Genomic DNA, 12,154 nt, shown 5'->3' with positions numbered 1-12,154 from the left:
ATGGTGCGTTTTGTCAAGAAAGAGGAAGTAGACCACCCCAGCGTGTGTGCGTGTGTGTGTGTGTGTGTGTGTGTGTGTGTGTGTGTGTGTGTGTGTGTGTGTGTGTGCGTGTGTGTGTGTGTGTGTGTGTGTGCGTGTGTGTGTGTGTGTGTGTGCACAAGTGGCTGATTAGTCTGATGAAGTGGTGGGAATAAACCAGCTGTCCTCACTTCATGAAAATGTAAATGGCATCAAATCTTTTGTTTTGCGGCTGAGATAAAAGAATGAAAATGAAAGAACGACAGGAAGGATTTGTTTTAAGGGGATTTGGAGGATTACGTTTTATTTCTATACATTTCGCCTCCAACTGCTTCTGTGCGTCCAGGGAAAGGGCGGGAAGGGTTACACACACCCCGGCAGGGCTACACACACACCAGCAGGGCTACACACACACCAGCAGGGCTACACACACACCAGCAGGGCTACACACACACCGGCAGGGTTACACACACACCGGCAGGGCTACACACACACCAGCAGGGCTACACACACCCCGGCAGGGCTACACACACACCAGCAGGGCTACACACACACCAGCAGCGTTACACACACACCAGCAGGGCTACACACACACCAGCAGGGCTACACACACACCGGCAGGGTTACACACACACCGGCAGGGTTACACACACACCGGCAGGGTTACACACACACCGGCAGGGTTACACACACACCAGCAGGGCTACACACACCCCAGCAGGGTTACACACACACCGGCAGGGCTACACACACACCAGCAGGGCTACACACACACCAGCAGGGCTACACACACACCAGCAGGGCTACACACACACCAGCAGCGTTACACACACCCCGGCAGGGTTACACACACACCAGCAGGGTTACACACACACCAGCAGGGTTACACACACACCAGCAGGGCTACACACACACCAGCAGGGTTACACACACACCAGCAGGGCTACACACACACCAGCAGGGCTACACACACACCAGCAGGGCTACACACACACCAGCAGGGCTACACACACCCCGGCAGGGCTACACACACACCGGCAGGGTTACACACACACCGGCAGGGTTACACACACACCGGCAGGGTTACACACACACCAGCAGGGTTACACACACACCGGCAGCGTTACACACCAGCAGGGTTACACACCTGCAGAGTTACACACCAGCAGGGTTACACACCTGCAGGGTTACACACCGGCAGGGTTACACACCTGCAGGGTTACACACCAGCAGGGTTACACACCTGCAGGGTTACACACCAGCAGGGTTACACACCTGCAGGGTTACACACCAGCAGGGTTACACACCAGCAGGGTTACACACCAGCAGGGTTACACACCTGCAGGGTTACACACCAGCAGGGTTACACACCAGCAGGGTTACACACCAGCAGGGTTACACACCTGCAGAGTTACACACCGGCAGGGTTACACACCAGCAGGGTTACACACCAGCAGGGTTACACACCAGCAGGGTTACACACCAGCAGAGTTACACACCTGCAGGGTTACACACCAGCAGGGTTACACACCGGCAGGGTTACACACCAGCAGGGTTACACACACACCAGCAGGGTTACACACCAGCAGGGTTACACACCAGCAGGGTTACACACCGGCAGGGTTACACACCAGCAGGGTTACACACCAGCAGGGTTACACACCAGCAGGGTTACACACCAGCAGGGTTACACACCAGCAGGGTTACACACACACCAGCAGGGTTACACACCAGCAGGGTTACACACCAGCAGGGTTACACACCGGCAGGGTTACACACCAGCAGGGTTACACACCAGCAGGGTTACACACCAGCAGGGTTACACACCAGCAGGGTTACACACCTCTGGGCAGCACGGACATTGGTGCTGATGGTTTGTGGGAATTTCAAACACTAGTGGAATAAAGACAGATTCTTAGTAGCAATAAGCTGTCAGAACTGAACTGAAACACACACACACACACACACACACACACACACACACACACACACACACACACACACCTCTTTCTGTCTTAAATGAATGTGAACCAGCACAGTTCCGTCACCGCAGGTTCGGTTGATTCATTCGTGTGGTGGAGGTTATTAGTAACCAATCAGCTCCTCCTGCTGAGCCCACACGCTCCTCCTGACCGCAGCAGCCGGTAAAAACAGTCACCAAGATGCTGCTCACATCACACACACCCAACAAGTGCAACACACAGCCTCATGAAGATCAGGAGTGGGGGTTTGATGCTGCTGCAGGCGGCGCTAGAGAGCACGCGGGCAGCGCCTCAAACCCTCTGCATTACAGAACAGGACGGCCCTCGTGCGTTCACTCCCCTGGTGAACACACGAGGGCCGAGCCAGCGCTGCAGTGACGGGGAGCCCAGCTCCAGGCCCAGGCCCAGGCCCAGGCCCAGGCCCAGCTCCAGGCCCAGGCCCAGCTCCAGGCCCAGCTCCAGGCCCAGGCCCAGGCCCAGGCCCAGGCCCAGGCCCAGGCCCAGGCCCAGGCCCAGGCCCAGGCCCAGCTCCAGGTCCAGCTCCAGGCCCAGCTCCAGGCCCAGCTCCAGGCCCAGCTCCAGCTCCAGGCCCAGCTCCAGGTCCAGCTCCAGGCCCAGGCCCAGGCCCAGGCCCAGGCCCAGCTCCAGGCCCAGGCCCAGCTCCAGGCCCAGGCCCAGCTCCAGGCCCAGGCCCAGCTCCAGGCCCAGCTCCAGGCCCAGGCCCAGCTCCAGGCCCAGGCCCAGGCCCAGCTCCAGCTCCAGCTCCAGGCCCAGCTCCAGCTCCAGGCCCAGGCCCAGGCCCAGGCCCAGCTCCAGGCCCAGCTCCAGGCCCAGCTCCAGCTCCAGCTCCAGCTCCAGGCCCAGCCCCAGGCCCAGGCCCAGGCCCAGGCCCAGGCCCAGGCCCAGGCCCAGGCCCGGGCCCAGGCCCAGGCCCAGCTCCAGGCCCAGCTCCAGCTCCAGCTCCAGCTCCAGGCCCAGCTCCAGGCCCAGCTCCAGCTCCAGGTCGCCAGCAGCTGTGAGTCCAGCTGTGAGTCCAGCTAATGCAGCCACAGACAAGAGAGGCCCATTAGGTGTCAGGGCCCCTGAGTTATTGCCCACATCTGTCACCCATGGACGCAGTTGGTGGTTCCACAGCAAAGCCCCCAGACCAGAGCAGAGGAGAGCTGATTCATTAGGTTAGACCTAGGTTGGTCTCATTAGGGTCAGGGTCAGGGTCAGGGTCAGGGTTAGGGTAGGGTCAGGGTCAGGGTTAGGGTTAGGGTTAGGGTTAGGGTTAGGGTCAGGGTCAGGGTTAGGGTTAGAGGGTCAGGGTCAGGGTCAGGGTTAGGGTCAGGGTTAGGGTCAGGGTTAGGGTTGGGTTAGGGTTAGGGTTCAGGGTCAGGGTCAGGGTTAGGGTCAGGGTTAGGGTCAGGGTCAGGGTTAGGGTTAGAGGGTCAGGGTCAGGGTCAGGGTCAGGGTTAGGGTCAGGGTCAGGGTCAGGGTTAGGGTTAGAGGGTTAGGGTCAGGGTCAGGGTTAGGGTCAGGGTCAGGGTTAGGGTTAGGGTCAGGGTCAGGGTCAGGGTCAGGGTTAGGGTCAGGGTCAGGGTCAGAGTTAGGGTTAGAGGGTTAGGGTCAGGGTCAGGGTTAGGGTCAGGGTTAGGGTCAGGGTCAGGGTCAGGGTTAGGGTCAGGGTTAGGGTCAGGGTCAGGGTCAGGGTCAGGGTCAGGGTTATGATCGGTCATGATCATGAGCAGCATGAGCCAGCGCTGATGAAACTATGACCACCGAGCTTCTGGCCTGACCAGAGGAGCTCCAGCAGAGCTCTGACGTCACGGCTGCTCTCTGAGAAGCCTTTCTCTCTTCCCATTTCCCAGGATCTGTTGTTTCCCTCTGAGGGAAACCAGTTGGCCTCCACGTGGCCCCGCTTGGGCTCCTCTGCAGCTGATTGGCTGAGGACAGAGAAGCCTCAGGAACCATTGGCTCAGGCTGCTGGGTGGTGGGTGTTCCCCCGTGTGTGTGTGTGTGTGTGTGTGTGTGACTGCTCAACAGGTGCTCTCCTCAACTTCATAACTGAAGGTCCACTCATCAGAACGTATGCTGAGATGTCCGGCGGCTCAATTCATCAGCAAGATAAATAAACATTTTAAATCTCCTTGTCCAGGTTGGAGTCCGCTGAAGGGTGTTTCCCTCTCTCCTTTCTTCACATGAAGTGAATGGCGACAGCAGAACATCGATGAGGAGATTCAAACCTGGAGAGTCGATCCCGGAGAGTTGCAGTGACGAGCGTGCACGGGTTTAAACGGGTGACGGGAGGTGGACTCCAGCCACGTGGGGACGTGAGGACAACAGGAACTCTCCTGTTGTCAGAGAGCAGCAGGAGGACTGGAACCAGGAGGAGGAGGAGCCCCCCCCAGCTCTATTGTCCCCCCTCAGAATGGAGCGCATTTGATCATCTTCAAAACTACTGATTAGTCAGGACTATTTCAAGGTCTGACTTCAACCCCCCCACCCCCCCCACCCCATACACACACACACCCCATACACACACACACACCACCACTTTCTTGTTCTATACCAACTCCAGACAGATTAGAATGGGCAGGCAGCAGTATGTGGGGGGTGGGGGGTGGGGGGGGGGGGGGGGGGGGGGGGAGCAGCTGGATACATACAGAGAAAATGTGGCTTCTTCTTGGAAAGAGAAGTAGAGCACATGTTGTGCACGTGTGTGCGTATGATGGATATGTAAAGAAATATACGCTCCCCATGGTAGGAAGACATTTAAACTACCCCCCCCCCCCCCCCATAAATATATAAAGAAGCCACACTACCGAAACACGATGTTGAATAATGTGTAATCATTTTTCCAGTCATGGAAATGTCAAGTCACACCAGGACGGATTCCAGGAGTTTTCCAGGAAAAAGTCCTTGAGATCTGTTGGGGGATTTAGAGGAGACCAGAACCACGGCAGAGCTCCTCACTGACCCGCCTTCAGGATAATTAACACAAAAAAGACGTGATATTTGGTGAATGTTTATTCAAGATAGCAGAGATGCAGAGTGTGTGTGTGTGTGTGTGTGTGTGTGTGTGTGTGTGTGTGGCTCCTTCAGAACTTCTCCTTCAGAAATCTCGGAGTCACTTTGGACAGCGGGTTAAAACGTGATGAGCAGACCGGCTCTGTCTACCGGCCACAATCAGCCCCCCCTCCCAAGCCGGGAGGACCCTGAGGAGCAAATCCAGGCGTCTGGACCCCAACGCTGTTGGTCTTTTTAAGAAGAAGACGCAGCTGGCTCGTTCTGGTGCTCCGGCAAGGACCCGCAGGGTTCAGCCAGCTCTTTCATGGTCTAGGGTTAGTGTGTGATGACGCCATGAGCCTGGGAACCTTTAGGGGTCCGGAGCTATCTCGATTGCTAACTGATGGAGCGCTGGGGTGGATGGAAAGTGTTGGGGGGCTTTACAGTACAAGTCTGCTGCAGGTGGGAGGAGAACAAACACCCTTAAAGGCTCGCTTCAATGGCATTTAATTACCTCTGTTGCCTACAGACGCTTCTGGGTAATTGGACCTGGAACTAAGCTTCTCCTCAATCCTCTGCAAAGCCTTGTGATCAATACCCTCTTTGTTTGTCACCTCAATAAAATGATTAATGCAGATTTCCACGGTTTTCCACAGGAGACAGTGGGCAACTGCAACTGTTGCAGAGTACTTAACAGAAACGGGATCTCCACAGGGGGGGGGGCTGGGGTCAAAGGTCGGGGCTGTGCAGCTGAATAGACTGTTGTAGAATGAACAGGAAGACCTTTGGTCTGTGGAGGACTTAAGATCATTAGCTGTGACCTCCTGCGTTCTCTACACTTAATTCACCCTTTCACCCTAAATCTCCCATCTCACCCTCTGACCTCTCAGACTGGATTAGGTCCAGAGACAGACTGGATTCAGGACTCTTCAGAGCCCGTGGAGGTACTTTACTAGAAGTTGTCATTCCAGCAGATGTGGAGAACATTGATTAGGGTCCAGCAGAAGCCTCTGTGGGCGGCTACATGGTGCCATCGGAACACCGTTGGTCCGTAACAGCAGTCTTCTTCTCTCCTGCTCCCGTGGAGGGAAACATCCAAAGTGCCGTGGGGACACGATCACCTGTAGCTTTGGGAGACCTCTGGTTGTCCAGCACAGCTTGTCTGGATGTTGAGGAGTAAACCTGTAAACACGAAGCAAAGTGGAACGTCTTTTTCCAGGATTTGCTCATTTATGGATATTGGTGATACATCTCCTCATTGGAGGCTCCCTTTGGGAACTGGATCCAAGCATGTGCAGGAATCCCTGGTGCTGATCAAAGGTCATTAGGAATGTTGACTCTTCTACAGAGGACTGCCCCAAACTTCTGTTATCTGTAGTCAGCAGCTGAAATAACACAGATATGCGCCTTTAAGGTGGCAGTAATCAGACCACGGCTAAACCATCACTTATTCCTGATACATTAGCAAATTAGCATCCCTTTATCTCAGAAATTCTTGAGAAGGTGATTGTGACTCTTCTACCTTCACAGACGTTCCCTCCTATGCTACAGTCAGTGGTGGCACTCCACAGGGTTATGTACTTGGACCAACACACTTTACATGGTTTGCTTAGCAAATCTCATTTCAGAACGCGCCACTGATTTTCATCGCTATGCCGATGACACCCAGTTGTACCTTTCTATGAACCAGAGCAAAGCAAGCAAGCAGTCATACCTCCAAACTAAAGGTATTGGTCCCAAGAGCTCAGGAACTACCCCACGACCTGGAGTAGCTATCGATTAATCACACTTATCTAGCAGTTGTCGAGCACTACTGTCTTAATTTGTGATGCATATTGAGTCAACATGATGCGGAAACAATAATCCATGATGCCTAATTCATTTCTAAGTCAGGTCTAGGCTGGACTGTTCTAATTCAGCGTAATCCGGATGTTGGAATAATTCTGGGAAGCTTCCATCTGATGCAAAGTTCTGCAGCCAAAGTGCTGGCAGGAATCAGCAGGAGAGATCAGACTCCCCCCATATTGGTTTCTCTTCCCTGGCTGCCCATAAAACCCAGACTTCCAATCACTTCTCTAACCCTCTTGACCTATGAGGACCTCAGAGTTGAAGTTTCCACAACGTAGCTTCTGTTTTAGCACACAGAAGCTACTTCCTGAAGCACACACTGCAAGAAGTCATATGTACATCTGTCAATTCCATTCATCTTCCTGTCAAACATAAAGATCTCGTGTGTGTGTGTGTGTGTGTGTGTGTGTGTGTGTGTGTTAGCGAGCGAGACAGAGGTAACATTGTAAGCCCACACCTGTTGCGCAGACGTTAGCCTGTAAAGCTGATATCTACTGTGTCGATCTGTCCTTCCGAGCAGCGATGTTTGTCAGAGCAGGTGTCATCAGGCGAACATGTTTAAAAATCTTTAAGGCGCTCTAAGAAACGGTTGACCGTTGACTTCAGTGCCAACACGTGTGCACATGCATGTTTCGCCCTCCACAATGTGTCGATCAAATGCGTCAAATCTGTCTGTGTGTGAGCTGCAGCTGAATGTTAAAACGGAGGCGAACCACAGGCCTTGATGCTAATCGTGCTAATAACAGGAAATGTTGCTAAAAATGTTAATAAATATGAGGCCAACCACACAGGAAACATTGTTCTTTACTGTTCTGACCTGAAACTGTGGATTTGCCTGCATGTTGAAAAGGTTCCTAAGATAAAATGAGATTACCAGTAGAATTGGTCACATTGAATCAGCCTTTTATGGATAATAAATAATACTACAGTTAGCTCTTGATTCGTTGGTGTCAGAAGCTGCTTTTGTCCATTACGTATGCAGACAGCGTGACCAAATGACTTGAAACCTGGCATGACTGGAAGTATTGCACTGTAAAAAGGGTGGCAGCAGGCACCTTGATGGCCTGGTATCAACAGGATCTGATCATTTGGGGTTTGTTGGTTCCAACCGGGCCTGATTCAACCCACTTCTGCTGCCCTTAGAACCGTCCCTTCTCCACACTGACACTCTTCCTAGACCTACGTTAGGGTTAGGGTCCACTTACCTCTCCTCTCAGGTGACCCTCCAGCAGCCAGACACCACCTGGGCTCTCCGTCCAAATGAGGCACACTACTGTACAACACTTGTGTCTTCATCTAAAGTTGACATTTGCAGCAGGGATTGAAAGGCAGTCTGAGCCTCGTGCCCAGCACCAGCACCAGGACCAGGACCAGGACCAGGACCAGCAGCAGCACCAGCAGCAGCACCAGCGTATCGATGCAGGCGGAGAGGCTTCAAGGAGAAGGGCGTCATTTAACGGCAAAGGAGGTCAGTGTTGAACTGTGAATCACAGACTTTATATAGCACCATGTTTAACAACTTGTCTGCCTCTTTGAGAAGAATATGGAAACTATAGGTGTGAACATGCACACACACGCACGCACGCACGCACACACACACACACACACTCTCACACACTAGATGCACTTTATGTTACTGACCCAGTACACTGCCAACTTCTTTCCTTCCTTCTTCCTGCTTTATTTCTCAAACACACTTACACCTCCCCCAACACAAACTCACACACACACGCACACACAGCGCTTACACAGGATGCCCACTTTCAGTTCTGTATTAGAATAAAAGAGATTTAGGAAACGTCTTTGTGAAATGTGTGTGGGTGTGTTCTTTGAATTGAGTAAAAATAAAAGTAAACAGCATATGACACAAGCACCTGATGTCAAACATAACTTGACTTTTGCGGTGCTAACATGCACATGTACGTACTTTATGTTACCCTTTTAAGTCTATGTGCAAATGTCAAACATGTAGGAGTCGAGTCCCTCCACACGTTAAAGATTAAACGTATATTGAGCAAAGTTCAGCATGACTAAAGGAAGCTGCCGTTAGCTTAGGCTACTTGCTTAGCATTTGTCTAGATTCATTAAAAGGGCCATTAATCATGATGCTACAAGGAACTAACGTACGTTAACAACTCTCCGCCATCTAGAAAAACACTGCATTTAGTTTAGAAAATCCAAATATGATAATATGAGAGAAACGAATGACCAGCTTTAGTAAGTATTTTATTTCATTGTGTTAGTTTGAGTAAAGTTAAGGAGCTTAAAAAGCCAGAGGTGCAGCACAGCCTCGTGATGTCTACGATGAAATGAAGAAGTCATTGGGACATTTAACTATCGCTCATCCCCCTGGGGTCAGGGGGATTTTTGAGGGTGTTTGCATGTTCTTTCCATGCCCACGTGGGTTCTAGTCTGGCTTCCTCCTAGCGTCAGTAGTGAATGTGAGTGTGAATGGTTGTTTGGTTCTGATATCGCCCCCAGGTCTCACCCGAAGGCTCCAATATCGCCCCCGCATCTCACCCAAGGGCTCCAGCATGACCCCTCTGAGGGAAATGGACTTTCCTTTGAAATGCCATTATTTAATGTCCATTAATTGCAGAATCTAGTGAATGTCATAGGAAATTGTAATGGTGGAAATTACCACCATGTCGTATCCAGGTACCCGATATTTTAGAACCTAGACACGTGTTTTCTCCAGCTGTTCTAGAGGCGTGTCTATAATAACGCTGTACATACATGAGCCAATACACAAATGTTCACAGATAGTCATTATCCTTGTTTTGGTTTGAGTGCTCGTCACACCACCGGGGCCGCCCCAGGGTTTGAGTTCCTCGCTTTGAACCGTGGGTCTCCCCTCATTGGACCTGTGGTCACGGCTCCTGGGGTTAATCAAGCCACATCTGGTGTCATAGCAGCACTGTCCCGTGGTGTCTGGTTCACTTTGTGGTCAGAACCATCTTCACCAGAAAACCAACACCTGGTTTGGGGGAACTTTGTCGATTATTAAAATAATCATGAAAGTGCGCACTTTGTGAAATCCAGGTCAGATGTTTCCAGCTGTTATTATTTTAATATGAAACTAACAAAATTAGGATAGAGGGCCTCCCAGATAATTAATTTGATCAAATAATTGATTGTTTTTTCATATTGTTTTATTTTGAGGAGCTAAAGATGACAAGAAAGGTGCTATATAAATAGAGTCCATTTACAAGTGGGCAGGTTTTATTTGGTTTTAGATGTAGTTCTGTCCATGAACTTCTCCTTTGACTTTCACCTCCCTTCAATTAGTTTCCCAAACTTATTATCAATCAATCAATCAATCAATCAATCAAATCAAGGTAGGGGGGAGAGGAGAGGAGAGGAGAGGAGAGGAGAGGAGAGGAGAGGAGAGGAGAGGAGAGGAGAGGGAGAGGGGAGAGGGGAGAGGAGAGGAGAGGAAGAGGAAGAGGAGAGGAGAGGAGAGGAGGTAAAAAGAAAATCCTTTCCAAATCCAGCCTAACCCTAACCCTCTGAAATTTGGACGCAAACAGAAGCAAAAAAACATCAAAGACCTTCTACCTGTGAACTTTGAGTCCAGGTTTCCAAGGAAATAAAAGCAATTATCTTTGTCAAACAAGTTTAACAAAAACACACAGAAAACACACATTGTGACAGAAAAGCAAATGAGCTCTTGGCCTCACTCTGTCTTGGACTGCGTGCATGAGCCGTGCACACACGGCTCAATATCTTGTGTTTATGACTAAGATCTGATATAAGAATCCTGTTTTCATATGAAAGTCACAGACAGCGGTGCGCTAACAGGAAATGCATCGTCAGTGATGGCTGGCAGCCCTCGAGGGAGCGCTTGGCCCAGCACCAGAGCAAAGGGTTCTGGGTAATGTGTTGCAGATGACGGAAATGGAGGGCAGCTGCGTCAGGCTTGATGTGACTCAGCCAGCTGTTGAGTCACATGAGGCTTTCAGATCTCTTAGTGACCACACAGTGACAAGGTGATGACCAGAGGCAGCTGGCACTGTTGCTATTGGCCCACCTAACCCTAACCCCCTAACCCCCTAACCCTAATCCCAACCCTTGGCCCACCTTTTGGCAAGTCCAAGTAAGCTCAAGGTCTGGAGCAATTAGGAGGACCCATCCTGCCAGCTGCACGGAGCGACTTCACCCACCGAATCACATGTTGGTTGAGTGCCCCACGCGAGTGGGGGCATAGGAAGATCCCCATAGAAATCAGCTAATGGGTACTACCAGAGGGTCAAGGCAAAGGGGAACCAGGCACCATCACCCACAGCTACTACCTTCAAATGCAACGGGGGGAAAGTTCCTACTGCCAAAACGGCAGCCATGAATCTGCTTCCCATTAGGCTGGGAAACCTTAAACCCGAGTAGGCAAGTCGATTCTGCTCGCTGTGAAGCGTCTGTGGCGTTTAACACAGTGTGACACCAACGTTTTTTCGCTTTTTTTGGGCAGGTCTGGTTAAACTTTACACCAGAGGAGGGGGTCATGAGAACCTCAGCTGCTGCCCCATATACCTTTGTAGATCCGGACCACAGCAGATGAGGGAGAATTTCCTCAGACAGCTCCGGTGTCACAGGGAAGAAAGACAGAATTGTTCCTGCCACAGCTTCCCAACACATCTGCGCTGTGTGGCAGAAACTCGCTGCAAACTCTTTAAAACTCGAAAAACAACCGGGGGACAATAATTCCATCAAGGTCAGTTACTCCAAAGGTTAGACGGCCAGATGTTGGACTGTTGTTTTCTTACTGTGGCTCAGAGGAGTCATGTTGGGTTTGGGCTGATCGCTGGTAAAACCTTCGCTCTTGCATCATTTCCTGCATATTTAGACAACCCATCAAACTCTGGGATCATGGATCCTTTTCCCTTTCCAGGGCTACTCCAAACCTCCCGGTCGTCCCTCGGTCATCTGTTTCCACTCTCCTTTTCCAGCTCTTTATTTGTCATCGGCTCTTTCCACCGTGATGTGGCGGATCAGAATGAATGAGTCAGAATATCTGGGTCACCGAACCACATCAGACGCAGGCCGCCGGCTACTGTAGGACGGACACACACGCATTTATATACACAATGGGCTTGGCTACAGTTTGTCTTAACTCTGACACTCCACCCAGAATCTAAATGAATCAACAAACAGGCCTTGGGGCAAATAAAAAAAACTGTTTAGACTGGATTTATCGAGTATTGCCAACTTCAAAATTTTTAAATAAAAATAGAATGAATATAGATGAAAAGACAACGACCAAGAATGTAAAGGAACCCCTCCCCCTCTCACTCCTTTAACCCCTTTGTGTGTTCTTTTGG

The 12,154-nt window shown here is 51.1% G+C and overlaps 1 protein-coding gene and 1 long non-coding RNA gene across 9 annotated transcripts in view; one reads left to right on the top strand and one right to left on the bottom strand.

Moving 5' to 3' along the window:
- LOC105418562 (WW domain-binding protein 11-like) overlaps positions 1 to 12,154 on the bottom strand; it is a 1,118,483-nt gene that overhangs the window by 466,966 nt on the left and 639,363 nt on the right. The gene's annotated exons all lie outside the window — the stretch shown is intronic.
- LOC115246914 (uncharacterized) lies at positions 3,881 to 5,582 on the top strand. The gene is made up of 3 exons (XR_003886019.1): positions 3,881 to 4,140; positions 4,190 to 4,467; positions 4,847 to 5,582. It is a non-coding gene; the product is annotated as an uncharacterized lncRNA (long non-coding RNA).

The sequence above is a fragment of the Takifugu rubripes genome, chromosome 19, assembly GCF_901000725.2.
Source record: "Takifugu rubripes chromosome 19, fTakRub1.2, whole genome shotgun sequence".
Lineage (NCBI taxonomy): Eukaryota > Metazoa > Chordata > Actinopteri > Tetraodontiformes > Tetraodontidae > Takifugu > Takifugu rubripes.
The sequence above is the reverse complement of the archived record's forward strand: the minus strand, read 5'-3'. Positions and strand labels throughout refer to the sequence as shown.